The 15611-nt window shown below is 37.3% G+C and overlaps 1 protein-coding gene across 1 annotated transcript in view; it reads left to right on the plus strand.

Annotated features, from left to right (window-relative positions):
- Positions 1-5186: 5186 nt before the first annotated feature.
- LOC100958698 (E3 ubiquitin-protein ligase Itchy) overlaps positions 5187-15611 on the plus strand; it is a 47486-nt gene continuing 37061 nt past the window's right edge. The window contains exons 1-2 of the mRNA XM_023512141.1: positions 5187-5378; positions 10124-10208. The gene's annotated coding sequence lies outside the window, so the exon portion shown is untranslated. The remainder of the gene's footprint in view (positions 5379-10123; positions 10209-15611) is intronic.

Below are 15611 nucleotides of genomic sequence, written 5' to 3' on the forward strand. Positions count from 1 at the left end.
GTAAAGCACTAAAAAGAAGGTACAGGTAGGATGGCAACCCAGTTGCCAAGTTGTTTGTGCTAAGTTGTTTGGAGTATTCTGTGTATGGGATCTAATCTTCTAGTTTAATAAAAGTCTGACTTCCTTTTGATGTTAATGTCAAGAATTTTAAACAAAAAAGAAGTTAGGACAACCTAAAATTCATGCACAAAAGAGTAGTAAAAATAAACGCAAGCAGTGTAAAAAGAATTAAAACAATTTTAAATTTCGGCTTGGAGCCTGTAGCATAGTGGTTACAGCACCAGCCATATACACTGAAGTTGGTGGGTTCAAACCCAGCCCCCGCCAGCTAAACAACAATGACAACTGCAACAAAAAATGGTCGGGTGTTGTGGCGGGCTCCTGTAGTCCCATTTACTTGGGAGACTGAGGCAAGAGAATCGCTTGAGCCCAAGAGTTTGAGGTTGCTGTAAGTTGTGACACCATGGCACTCTACTGAGGGTAACATAGTCAAACTCTGTCCCAAAAAGAAAAAACAAACTTAAACTTAGTACTGCCTTAACCAGACCCATTTGAAAACTTGGGTCTCAGAGTACCTCACTCTTAAGAGGTTGTACAGAGCCCAAGATAGATTTGAATCACTTTTAAACATTTAACAATAAAGCTTTGCTGGGCATAGTGGTTAACACCAGTAATCCCAGCATTTTGGGAGGCTGAAGTGGGAGGATCGCTTATTTAAAACTTAGGAGTTGGAGACTGACCTGAGCAACATAGGAAGACCCCATCTTTATTAAAAAAAAATTAGCCAGATGGTACATGCCTATAGTCCTAGCCACTTGGGAGACTGAGATAGGATCATTTGAGCCCAGGAATTGAAGACTTCAGTGAGCTATGATAATATCACTGCACTTAAGCTGGGGTAACAGGGCAAGACCTTATCTCAAAAATGAATGAATAAATGTGAAGCTTACTTAATAAGTTATTTGGTATCCTGGGAAACTGAAGAAATTTGATTCCTTTTAGGAGTTTGCTAAACAGTATTCTGCCTTCAAAATTATATTAATAGGAAAAGATTTCCTTTCTGGAAAAAAAATAGTTTAAATTTTATTTATTTTCCTTTAGAATAATATTGCAGTAGTAGTGATAAATACACCCAAATAAATTAATGCTTTGTTGAGGAATTTTGGGTGTCAGGCTTTTTGTTTTTTGGGGGGGTGGATTGTTTTTTGGTGTTCTTTTAAGAGATAAGGTCTCCCTCTCTCACCCATGCTGGAGGGCAGTGGCTTGATCATAGCTTGCTGTAACCTCATACTCCTGGGTTCAAACAATTCTCCTGTCTCAACCTTCCAAGTTGCTGGAACTATAGTTATGTGCCACCATGCCTGGCTATTTTAAAAAACAAAAATTCGGCTGGGTGTGGTGGCTCACACCTGTAATCCCAGCACTCTAGGAGGCCGAGACAGGTAGATTGCTTGAGCTCACAAGTTTGAGACCAGCCTGAGCAAGAGCGAGACTATGTCTCTAAAAACTAGCCTGGCATTGTGGCAGGCACCTGTAGTCCCAGCTATTCAGGGGGCTGAAGCAAGAGGATAGCTTGAGCCCAAGAGTTTGATGTTGCTATGAGCTATGATGCCATGACATTCTGTCTCAAAATGAATGAATGAATGAATGATGAATAAATAAATAAATAAATAAATAAATCTATCTGCCTGTCTATCTTTTGTGGAGATGGCATCTCATTATGTTGCCCAGGCTGGTTTTGAACTCCTTGTCTAGGATTACAAGCATACGCCATGGCAGCTGGCCAGGAATTTTATAATTTCTCAAATCATGAAGTATCACCACAGATCTTTTTGGTAATAAAAGAAAAGTAGCATTCTGAGAAATTCCATTCTCTGTGCCAAACACAATGGATTTATTTGAGTAACACATAGAATTTAAACTGAAGAAAACCAGTTCTTTAAGAGCTCAAGACCAACCCTCTCCATTGCCATCTCTTTCCCTCCACTGTATCACTATCAACTGTGTTAGACTCTATTAGAATAAAACAACACCTTTCATTTTTCCTGTTCTCACTATTCATTACTTTTTTTCTTTTTTTCCTTATTCCTATTTTTTATACCTTATCATCATAGTGGTTATCACTCAGTGATGTGGACAGATTCACATTTATCAGCAGCTTTCTCTTTATTCCCTGGTTATGATTAAAATACCTTTCTTTCATATAACAAATTTTTCTACCACTTTCTCTAGAAAGATGTTAACTATATTCTACTTCCTAGTTGTTTTAGAGGTGAAATTAATTTTTGTCCCTGATCTCCCTTACCCTTCATTTTATTTCTATGCTATTTTACATCTTCCTTTCTAAATTATAATCACCTTTGGTATGCCTAGCCAAATTTCTTCAAGGTTTGAATGCCTAGTTTGCCTGCCTTCTTTAAAACTAGTTTCCACATGAGTGTCCAGTGGAAAGAGTATGGGCTTTGGAGTCAGAAACATCTGGGTTTGAATCCTGGTTCCACAGTTACTTTCTCTGTATGACTTTGAGTAAGTTACTTAACCTCATCAAGATTCATTTACTTTATCTATAAAAATATATGTGGAGATAGATTATATATAAAATTGCCTCAGGAGATTCTTTTTTCTTTTTTTGGTTGGTGGGGTTTCTTTTCTTCTGCTTTTTCCTTTCTTTTCTTTTTTCTTTTTTTTTTTTTTGAGCATTCTGTAATTTTTCTAATGTTTGGCACAAATTAGATGCTTAGAAATGTTCTCATCTCTTCTCTCCTACATAGTCACAACTGTAAATGTACTCTTTATCTCATTTTTGCAGTATATAATCTTTCAAAATCTTCTTTTGAAGACAGCTTTAGCAAATTTCTGAAATAGCTACTGTATGTATTGACTCTTATAAACTTGAACAATTTTGTACTCGTTGTTTTTGGAATTTCTTTTGAATTACAGCTTTTATATCATCTTTGTTCTTTTTTTTTCCTTTATAATCCAAAATAATCTGACCTATCTTCTGAAATTCTTGTTGTTGGTTGTAGGATGGTTCTAGATTACATAGAATTTTAATAGCCTATTTGAACTACTATTAACATGGCCAGAAATGTGAATGGAAGTGAATTAATTTAACTTTCTTAATACTGTTTACTTAAAAAATGATGGTGTGATGGGATGTGACTGAGAAATAATCTGTTTGTTGAGTATTTAAAGGGGTCTTTGTCCACCACTGTTTTTTCGAACATTGTTACAAGGCAGTTGACTCATACACCTGGCAATTTTAATCTCAGAATGGATATGATTGATGAGGAAACTCTGTACAGTGGCTTTTGCTAGCCCATGGCTTAACTGTGCATGTCCCCAGTTTATCTGTGCAGAGAGAGCCAATGAGTAAGGCTTGGATTTTAAAGAATTTTAGTATGGTTTGTCATATGCCAGACTTTTCAGACCATTATAGTACGTGGACTCATATCTTTTGTGGTATTTCCTGCTGTCCTTCCTTCTTTCTCTCCTTTTCATAATTGTCTGTTAGGAGCAAGGCCAGTTTTTCACAGCTCTATCTTCCAAGAGCTGTTAAATCAGAAATAGAATATCTCTTAGTCGATTTCAATCAGTTTTTGTAAATAGAGATATCAGTGACATAGGGGAAAAAGGAAACAAAAAGAGACAGTGGAAGAGCCACTCTGGATTCAGACTTGAGAGTCTGGGTATAAGGGTACAAGTGAATCTTTATAAAAGTAGAATATTAACGTCTTAACACAATAACTAAGAAAATGACATGAAGGCTACGTTAACCAGTTTGATGAAAATATTTCAAATGGTATATGAAAACACCACACTGTACCCCAGGATTGCATTAATGTACACAGCTATCATTAAAAAAAAGAGAGAGAGATGGAATCAAACGTGCATGAGGGCTCAGCGCCTGTGGCTCAAGTGGCTAAGGTGCCAGCCACATACACCTAAGTTGGCGGGTTCGAATCCAGCCCGGCCCGCCAAACAACAGTGATGGCTGCAACCAAAAAAATAGCCAGGCATTGTGGCGGACGCCTGTGGTCCCAGCTACTTGGGAGGCGGAGACAGGAGAGTCGCTTGAGCCCAGGAGTTGGAGGTTGCTGTGAGTTGTGATGCCACAGCACTCTCCCCAGGGGGACAGCTTGAGACTCTGTCTCAAAAAAAAACAAAAAACCGTGCATGAGACCTTTGGATCCTCATTTTAACACATAAGCTATTGGCATTTAATTACGAATGACGTATTGGGTGGTAAATTAACTTTGATTCTTTGCTAGTTGTGATAATGAGATTCTGATTATGTCAGTAAGTGTTCACAGATTTTAGAGAGGTGTACTAAAACATATAGGGGTGAAATGATGTTTGATTTTTGCTTTAACAAAAAGCAGGGGGAAAACAGATAGGTAAAGAAAGGTAGCAAAGTCTTGATAAATGTTGGATCTTGGTGCTGGGTATATGAATTTCATGGTCCTATTTTACTTGTTTTTATTTTCCACAACAAAATTATTTTTAAAGCATTGGACTCTGTTTCTCTTAACTGAAGAAGAAAGGACATCACCAAGTCTTACTGAGCGATCACATAATTATCTCTACTTGATTACTTATTTTGGTTTGTATAAATAAATGACTGTATAAACCAAAACAGTCATTATTCCTACACAGAGTCAGAATGACTTTCGATTCTTTTTCCAAAGGTTGACTCCTGCTTTCCTTTTGTCTAGCCAAACCTTCCTTTCCACCAGTGTGCTAATTGCAAACAGAACTTTTAAGAAGTGTTCCATATAGTAGGCTCATTAACATCTGGAATTCTTTCCTTTTACTCATCTGACAGCTTGATCTTCGTGCTCCCACTACTCTCTTCTCATTTTTTTTTTGTGTGTTTCATGTTCTATATGTGATCTTAAGTTTTCAAGTTACACATGCAAGATTTTTCTCAGCTATCTGATGACTGTGTACTGGTATAATAAGTGATTATGAGGGGTTATATACTTTCTAATTTTTATATTATTGATGTAGTACAATTTATAGCAAAAAGGAAAAACTGGTCATTTGGGGAGTAAGGATTATGTATTTGCATTATTTTAATTTTAAATAATTTTAAATGTTAGACAATGTTTATAAAGGTTTTCTTTAAGTCCAGCAAACTAAAAAGTACATTGACATTTATCCGTAATCGTCTGACACTTCTCTAAGATGTGAACTGTATAAGATGTGTTATGTTGTGCATGGCCAGGGAAGGCAAATCAGAACTCACAGTTGGCCTCCATTACATAAGTAATCTGCTTATGTATAACAACTTTTTGATTCTTTTTAGAATCAAGATTTGTTTGCTCCATCACAAAATAAGGAATTTGATCCCCTTGGTCCTTTGCCACATGGATGGGGTAAGTAATTGAATTCTTTTCTGTCATTTTTTTAGTCTATGTTTTAAAAATTTATTTATTTTTCAGTTATTTAAAAAATCAAATATTTATGGACAATACCCTGCCTGTATTTGATTATCTGGGATGTTTTTTGGCTATGTCAGTTTAATTCAGAGTACTTAATAGGCATTACATTCTACAAACATTCTATATCAACTCTTTTACTACAAAACACTTTTATTATAAGTTAGAATTATTTTTAAAATATTGATCATTCAGCAATAAAAAGGAAATATAGTAATCTGGGTAAACCTCAAGGGATTATGCTTAGTGATGAAAATCCATCTCAAAAGATTACATACTATATGATTCAGTTTATATAACATTCTCAGAAGGATAAAACCATAGATGCAGAACAGATTAGTAATTGTCAGGAGACAGTGTTTGTGGGAGGTGAGTACAAATGTAAGAAGTAACACAGGTTCTTACATGATGATGGAATGGTTCTATGTCTTGCTTGTAGTGTGATCACATCAATCTGTACATGGCATAGATATGCATAGAAGCTTATATTCACATAAATTAATTCAGTTTTGTAAAGTAATGAAAATTAAACAAGGTTTGTAGTTAACATTAATGGACCAGTGTCATTTCATGGTTTCAGTAGTGTACTATACAGTGTAACACATAACTATAGAAGATGTTATCTTGGAGTAAACTGGTTGAAGAGTACATAAGACTCTGTGTAGTTATAGTTAACATTAATGGATCAGTATCATTTCATGGTTTCAGTACTGTACAGTACATTACTGTACAATGTAACACATAACTATAGAAGATGTTATCTTTGGAGTAAACTGGTTGAAGAGTACATAAGACTCTGTATAGTTTTTGTAATGTCCTGTCAGTAATAATCATTTAAAAATAAATAGATTAAGAAATTGTGATCACATTGGTTCTTCTAGACCATAGTTCAGAGTTTAGGTAAATTGGCATTATCTGATAGAACCGCTAAAGGAAAACTTGTGAGAGATACCCTATATCATGAAGCACGTTATTGAGTATATTTGGTACTTTAGTTACTAAAGTTTTATTACTAAACTTTGAAATGGACCTACACTACCAGGTTCTGTTGTGTAGTTTTATGTAATAGTCACAGTTCTATATCCAGTTTCCAGAATAGAGATGGCAATATAGAAACAGTTTTGCATGGAAGCAAAGGAGAATATAGAGTATGGAAAACAGCAAAATAAAGCCAATTATGGGACCAGATAGAGTTTTATCTCAAAGAACTGAAGACATTTCCTGATACTGTAGTAAATTCAGAAAGTGATATAGTCTTGTCAGGAAACATTTGTACCAAGATAGATTCTGCTAACACTACTGAGTAACGTTGAAAGCAATTGACTATAGATAGGCTGGAGAACCAAGAATGCCTTTGGTTCAACAAAGTAGTTTAATGGGGCTTTGTATAGCTGGTTTACCCATCAAGTATATTTTCTTGTTTTCATAGTTAGTATGAAAGAATACATAGAACAACAAGAAGCTTCTGGTTTTTACTGTTGTATTGATCAAGTCAAAGTATTCTGATATGCATTCAGGTTTGATGTTCAATAATTTAAGTATTGTTTATCATGTGATTTTTCAATGAAGTGCTTCTTATCATTAAGTAGATGAGCCTTCAGTTTATGTGTCCACCTTTGAAACTTTCTATTTTACACCACCTTGTCCAAGAAATACTGATATCAGCAGTATATACATAGAACATAAATGGGAAACAAATTTGCTATTAACTTTGTCTTGCCTTAGGTTAGCTCCTGAAAGAAAAAGCTCTGGCCCTGAAAATTAAACTTACATGGCAGATAAAAGGTAGACATATGCTCAGCTGTGCACTTAGGATATTAATTTCAGGTTATAAGAATTATCTTTAAAAATGATTTGAATAAAAAAGACAATTCTAGATTCTATAGATAAGTTAAAATTTTTATTTTATTTATCATTTATTTATTTATTTGAGATACAATCTTACTGTTACTCTGAGTAGAGTGCAGTGGCATCATAGGTCACAGCAGCTTCAAACTCTTGGACTCAAGAGTTGCTCTTGCCTCAACCTCCTGAGTAGTTCTGGGACTACAGGCACTCTCTAAGGCTAGTAGAGATAGGATCTTTCTTTTGCTCAGGCTGGAATTAAAAATTTTTAATTTAATGCAACTACCAAGGCATGAATTGACCTTGCTGGTATATAACAAGTGCAAGCCATAGCACTATGGCTGGTTATTTGCATTTTAGATACAGCCTTAAAATTGGTGACATATTCCTGCACTCAACCATGCCTTGACCAGAAAAGCCTATGTTAATATTCAGCTTGTGTCATGAGATATAGTCTTGTTTTTCTGTATATTAATGCATACTTGGAGTATTTTTTCCATTTTAGGCTCAGCTGATGTAGAAAGTAGCTGAGATGTTGGGATTGGGTTTGTATTGTAATACTAGTATATCCATTATAACCCATACCATCACTGCTTCTTGAAATCTTGGAATCAAAGTCAGAAATATAACTGTTACCAGATTCTAACTGGAGAAGGCTGTCATTTGGCCTAAGACTCATCCTTTAATATCTTGCTAAGTAAAGATTCAAAGAATCTAAGTAAGTGTTATTTAAAAAATAGGTATAAAATAGAAGTAAAAATTAACTTTGTCAGCATGGCTTCAATTTTAACTTTGATTGAAAATTACTGATTCTTAGAAACTATGCTTTTAAATCGTTTAAACCTGTTCTATGATACATCAGTTACTCATTTTGAGACATGTTGACCAAATGAAAAAATTCAGATACAGAGTCTTATCTTTTGAAAAATTAATTAGTAATGGAGTAAAAATGTCAGTAGTTCAAAGATAGCAGAACTAAATACAAAAATGTCAAAGCAGTTTGATTTGGTTATTAAAAGAGAAAATGATAGCCATATCTTTTAAACCTTAATGGAGAAAACTCAGGAAAGTGGGAAATATCATAGAGTGGGCATGAGAAAACAAGGAGAATCCTAAAGCAAAGAGCAGGTGAGAAATAAATAATAGCTTTAGATGCTTTAATTAGAGAACTTAGCCCTGCTGCCCCGCCCTTGTATTAGAAAGTTGCAATAGGCTGGGCACCTGTAGCTCAAGTGGATAGAGCGCCAGCCACATATACCAGAGCTGGCGGGTTTGAATCCAGCTTGGACCCAAACAATAATGACAGCTATAATCAAACAACAGTGACAACTACAACCAAAAAAAATAGCTGAGCGTTGTGGCGGGCACCTGTAGTCCCAGCTACTTGGGAGTCTGAAACAAGAGAATCGCTTAAGTCCAAGAGTTGGAGGTTGCTGTGAGCTGTGATGCCATAGCACTCTACCAAGGGCAACAAAATGAGACTCTGTCTCCAAAAAAAAAAAAGGTACAATAGATACTTAGGATTTTGGAATTGTGTATATTAAGGAACAGGGTATATTTTAAAAGAAATGATGTCTTTCCTAGTTGGACAATGCCTGCTATATACTAAAGAAGCAATTAAGTTATGTTCCTTAATTATACTTTAAAAAATAAGTTTAGCTGAACATGGTGGCTCATAACTATAATCTCAGCACTCTGGGAGACCAAGGGAGGTGGCTTGCTTGAGCTCAGGAGTTTGAGACCAGCCTGAGCAAGAGCAAGACCCTGTCTCTACTAAAAATAGAAAAACTAACTGGTCACTGTAGCAGGTACCAGTAGTCCCTGCTACTTGGGAGGCTGAAGCAAGAGTTTGAGGTTGCTGTGAATTATGATGCCATAGCACTCTACCCAGGGCAACAGAATGAGACTCTGTTTCCAAAACAAAAACAAAAAAGAAAGAAAAAGAAATGAGTTGATGTGATATGGGAAAAATTCCTGAATAGAGATTCAAGTTTCCGTCTCAGCTACTTAATTCTGATGTTTCAGATAGATCCTGTAACCTAAGTTTTCTTATCTTCAGGATAAAAATAAAATTGCCTACCCCTGGGGCTATTAAGAATTAAATAAAGTCATGTGTAAAAAGCTAAAGAACTGTTAGTTATCCTTGCTGCTTTTGGTTGGATTGAGCAAAAAGATCTCATGGGCAGGCCATTACAGATAAAGTCTATTCAGCTTTTATGACATAATGATACTTCTATAACTTGTGTAGGTATGTGCCTTTAATAGTCAAAGAATAGGCCAGGCACGGTGGCTTACACCTGTGATCCTAGAACTTTGGGCTGCTGAGGCAGGAGGATTGCTTGAGGCTAGGAATTCAAGACCAACCTCGGCAACACAGTGAGACCACTGTCTCTACTATATATACTTTTTTTTTTTTTTTGCAGTTTTTGACCAGGGCCAGGTTTGAACCTGCCACCTCCAGTATATGGGGCTGGTGCTCTACTCCTTCAAGCCATAGTTTTGGTTTTTTTTGTTTTTTTTTTTTAATGAGCCTGGTGGCGTGGTTGCATGTATCTGTAGCCCAAGCTTCTCAAAATGGTAAGGTGGGAGGATTGTTTGAGCCTCGGAACTCAAGCTGCAGTGAGCTATGATCACACCACTGCACTCTAGCTGGAAGACAGAGTGAGACCCCATCTCTTTAAAGAAAAAGAAGTCAAAGAAGAAATTAAACCTTTTAAAGCAATGATTTAAAAAGTATAAAATCAACAGCACGGTGAGAAAAAGATTAACTCAGATCATTTTATTTTATGTTGGGGAATAAGACTATGCTAATACTTTTTTTTTTCTTTTTTTTAAAGAGAAGAGGACGGATAGCAATGGAAGAGTATATTTTGTCAACCACAACACTCGAATTACACAGTGGGAAGACCCCAGAAGTCAGGGGTAAGACCGTTTAGTTACTAGTGTATATATAATCTTTCAAAAATTGTACTTTATTTCTGACTCTATTGCAAAGATCAAAGTTATATGTTCTGGCTCGGCGCCTGTGGCTCAAGTGGCTAAGGCGCCAGCCACATACACCTAAGGTGGTGGCTTCAAATCCAGCCTGGGCCCACCAAACAACAATGATGGCTGCAACCGAAAAAAAAATGGCCAGGTGTTGTGGCAGGCACCTGTGGTCCCAGCTACTTGGGAGACTGAGGCAGGAGACTCGCTTGAGCCAGGAGTTGGAGGTTTCTGTGAGCTATGATGCCACAGCACTCTACCCAGGGGACAGCTTGAGGCTCTGTCTCAAAACAAAAAAAAAACAAAAAGAAACCAAAGTTATATGTTCTTTTGCCAAAGGCATTAAACATTAATCACCTACATACTTTAGAAAGAGAAAAAAATTTATATTACTTTTATATAATGGAAAACTTGAAAGTTTCTTGAATATAAGGAAAAAACCTCACTGGAAAATGAGAATACACTTAATTATTCCAAATATTCAGGGGCAGCGCCTGTGGCTCAAATGGTACGGCGCTGGCCCCATATGCCAGAGGTGGTGGGTTCAAATCCAGCCCAGGCCTGCTAAACAACAACAAAAAAATAGCCGGGCATTTGGAAGAGGACACAGTTCAATTCATAACAGTCTGTAATACTATGCTTTTATTGGACTGCGGGAGCATTCTTTTCTGCAAGGATTTGACAGGCTGTACAGTCAGAGGCGTGTAGTCCTCCGTAAGATTGTCCTTACTTCAAACATCAGCCACCACTCATTTCAGACCAACTGCCTATAATTTGGAGGATCCTTACAACCACTTTCGGGTATGATAATTCACTAGAAATATCAGAACTTACTGAAACCCATTACACAATTGTATTTATTATAGTGAAAGGATACAAATTAGAACCAACAGAAGGAACAGATGTATAGGGCAGAGTCTGGGAGGATTTCAAATACCCAGCATTGTTATGGGACGCTAAACATCGATGTTGAGTAATGGTCAACCAGGGAAGTCTCTGGTATTCATAGTTTTCGTGGTATTTAATCACTACATACTACCTTCTTGGCTACCTTTTATCTCAAGCCCTTTCTGGTTGGTTGTTGGCTGACCTTTAGTGTCTAGTTTCTCCAGAAGTTGGAACTTCTATGGCATGTCCTGAAGCCTCCGTCATAAATCACACCATTGACTGTCTAGTAATCAAAACCCCTGGGCAAACTCCTAATAGGCAGGACATTCTAGGGACTTAAATATACTACCTAGTAGCTAAAGTGCAAAAGCCAGCCCTCTCTTAGGATCCTTAATTCTTCACTACACATCTTCCATGGCTCAAACATTGTAGTAAATTCTGTTATTAATCAGAAGGTACTCTTTAAGGTTTCATATATCTATTTCTTGCTGCCAACAAATGACAGTATTTTTTATGAAATTATTGTATTTAACTTAAGTTTATTCAATATCCAAAAAGAAAGAATTTCAGGGCAGTACCTGTGTCTCATTGAGTAGGGAGCCAGCCCCATATACTGAGGGTGGCAGGTTCAAACCCTGACCTGGCCAAACTGCAACAAAAAATAGCCGGGCATTGTGGTGGATGCGTGTAGTCCCAGCTACTCGGGAGGCTGAGGCAAGAGAATCACCTTAGCCCAAGAGCAGGAGGTTTCTAAGAGCTGTGATGCCACAGCACTCTACCGAGGGCAACAAAGTAAGACTCTGTCTCTAAAAAAAGAAAGAAAGAAAGAATTTCAAAGGTGGCATTTAAAATTCTTCTTTAAAATTCCATGGCTCTGTGCCCGTAGCGCAGTGGTTACTGGTGCCAGCCACATACACCAAGAGTGGGAAGTTCGAACCCTCCCAGGCCAGCTAAACAACTGCAACAAAAAAAATAACCGGGTATTGTGGCAGGCGCCTAGAGTCCCACTTACTTAGGAGGCTGAGGCAAGAGAATTGCTTAAGCCCAAGAGTTTGAGGTTGCTGTGAGCTGTAATGCAACAGCACTCTACCATTTTGTGTTTTTTTGTGTTTTTTTTTTTTTTTTTGGAGACAGTCTCACTATGTTGCCCTCTGTGCTGAGGGCACTGCTGATGCTAAATATTTTTAACCTTTTGACATAATTTAGAAAATATGATTCTAGGCAATGATTCTCAGCCCTTTGTTCTTAAGAACACTTCAGGAAAGTGACATGTCATTGGTAACAGTGGTTCTCTATAGCAGTGAGCCTAAATGCCTCCTTTCCCTCCCATTCTTTCTCTCTGATGTAAATTTGAACATTTGCATTGTTTTCTTTCATATCAAACCCCTCAGATGAAAAGACTGAAGCTGTAAAATAGAAAAAATTAATTGGCACATCGTTGTACCTAACCATCTAAAATGACTGTCTGCCATTATATCAAAATACACAAATAAAGACAACAAAGGGAGGATTCAGTAGTTCTCTGTTCATACATTTACTTTTTTCCAATTATTTATTTATTTATTTATTGAGACATAGTCTCACTATGTCACCCTCACTAGGTGCTATGGCGTCACAGCTCACAGCAACCTCCAACTCTTGGGCTCAAGCAATTCTCTTGCCTCAGCCTCCCAAGTAGCTGGGACTATAGGCACCCACCATAATGCCCAGTTATTTTTTCGTTGTAGTTGTCATTGTTGTTTAGCAGCCCTGGGCTGAGTTCAAACCCGCCAGCCCCAGTGTATGTGGCCAGCGCCCTGTCCACTGAGCTACGGGCACTGAGCTTATTTCCTTTTTTTGAAATAGAGCCTTACTCTTTTGCCCAGCTTAGAATAGCATAGTGTCAGCCTAGCTCATACCAACCTCAAACTCCTAGAGTCATGCATTCCTCTTGCCTCAGCCTCCTGAGAAGCAGAAACTACAGGTACCTACTATACTACCTTGCAACTTTTCTGTCTTTTTTGTCAGTGTGATTTGATGCAAGTGAAACACCTACTCAGTCAATTTGCATTGAACTGAGGGACCCCGGGGGCCAACACCAGCAAACACTCCACAAGAGGAAACAAAGGTGTGGCCTCTCCCAACATTCTTCACTGGCTTTTATTCCAGTCTCAGGCATAAGAAAATACAGTACAGTGGCAAGCTTCAAAGAGAGAATAAAGGTTACAAAGCAAGTAGTTTTTCTTTAGCTGCATGCTTGAACTCCTAATATAGCCCATTTACTGCACTTCTGTCTTGCTTAATCTTATCACTGCTAATATATAACTTAGGGCTGAGACAGTTTGCTGTATCTAGTATTGTTTTCAGCACTCATGGTTAGCAGTGATTCTTGGCTTTTTCCCAGATTACTCTGTCCTTAGTGCCTAGCGCTTTTAACCCTATGCTTATCCTACAGTTTTTTGATTTTTATTAGAGATGAGGTCTTGCTCTTGCTCATGCTAGTTTTGAACTTCTGAGCTCAAGCAATCTTCCATCCTTGGCCTCACAGAGTGCTAGGGTAACACACATGTGCTATTGCTTTGGCTCATTCTTTTATAATATAATGAAACTGTAAAATTTTCTAGACTCACTTATAAGTAGTTTTGTATATTTATGCTAATGCCTGAATTATTTTAATATGTGAAAAATTATAATTAAGTCATCTGTATGTCACTATTGCTTTATAATCTAGTTCCTTTTCTAAACCTCATGTAATATTTGCAAGGTGGTAAGTTGCTACCAAATATGCAAACTAAAATACGTTATAAACAATGTGCTAGCAGTATATAGGAAATACTTGAAGAGACACGAGGAGAGTGATCAATTTGTAGTAGCAATAGGAGTAATAATAGCTATAATTTGGGATTTTTTTTTGGAAGCTCATTCACTTTGTTTTAGTTAATTTTATTTCAGATTAATATGAGGGTACAAACAATTAGGTTACATTGTTTGCATTTAGTAGGCAAAGTTCAAGTTGTAGTTGAGGCCTTGACCCAGGGGATAATGCTGTATATACTTCCATTGTGCCCAGTTAGGTAACTCTCTTTTCTCACTCCTTTCCCTCCTCTCCTCTCCCCCTCACTTGAATTTAATCATGTTTCTTCTGTGGATGTATAGTTATTTGTATGTTGATCTCAGTATTGAGTACTCTGGATACTTGCTTTTTCATGCTTGTGATATTTTACTAAAAATAATGTACTGTGTACTTTTTACTTGTCACATATAGTCCTAATCTTATTACATAGACATTATTATCGTCCCTTTTATCAATAAAGAAACTTTAGATAATTTAACTAGCTTGCCTAGGACCATGGAGTTTTCAAGATATAAAACTAGGTTTTAAGGATTAGATAAGAATCCTTCATAAAGAACATTTTGTCAGGTTTTTTGTACTAAATGTCAGGTTTGTGTTCCCTGGTTCTTGGTCCCTAGTACTGAAGGATGGTTACTGGTACTGAGTCAGTGGAGCAAATAAACAGACCAAGCAGGCAAAGTGCCAATATTTATTAAGCAAACAGGACGTTCCAAAGAGAAAGAACATATCTGTGAGTGGAAAAGACCCTGAGTTTAAAGACAGAGTATAGAAAGTGTAATACACTCTTAAAGACAGTAGAGAGTGGATTGCTCCAACAAGGAATAGCAGCCCCCCTGGGGTTATGGTCTATCCTTTTATGTTAATCCCTAATAATTTGCTAAGCTGGGGGTGAAATATTTATAAATTTTCTTAGAATGGAAACCCCCCACCCCTTTCCTGACCTTAGCGTCCCACAGTTGCCATGGCATTTGTGAACTGTCAATAGTGTAAGGGGGCTGTGATTTTTACCATGCTAATGAGGGCAGGTCACTTGAGTATCACTTTGTACACATGCTCCAAAGACCCCTTTTTGTGATCTTGGCCATATCTCCACTTTGTGGACTCACCACCTCTTTCTGGTTGGTCAGTCCTTGGAGACTCCCTATCATAAACTGAACATCTGTTCGGTCCTTGAAGACCCCCTGGTTAAGGCATCTGTTCCCCTTGGAAGTCCCCTCTGGTCAATTTGTTTCTTATAGTAGACAAAGCATTTCTTAATGCCATCTGTTCTTCTTCTCCTTATCCCTACTTAACAATTTGATTATCCTTAGCAGAAGAAAATAGGTAGTTTGGACAAGAGGAAAGGATTCACTTGGAGTTGTGTCACATGATGTCTTCTTTAGGGAAATGTTGAGTAGTTATATACTACAAAATCATGGGATTCATGGAAGAGAGTTGGAGGTTTGAGTGTAAAGATAAATCTGAAATGGAACATTGAGGGAAGAATATGTAGGCTGAGTGGATGCCATATGGAGGACTTTAGATGTTAATCATTAGTAGTGATAGAATAATGGTAGCCTTTTTTTTTTTTTGAGATGGAGCCTCAAGCTATCCCCCTGGGTAGAGTGCCATGGCATCAC

The sequence above is a fragment of the Otolemur garnettii genome, unplaced genomic scaffold (genome assembly GCF_000181295.1).
Source record: "Otolemur garnettii isolate 467f Iridium unplaced genomic scaffold, OtoGar3 scaffold00025, whole genome shotgun sequence".
Lineage (NCBI taxonomy): Eukaryota > Metazoa > Chordata > Mammalia > Primates > Galagidae > Otolemur > Otolemur garnettii.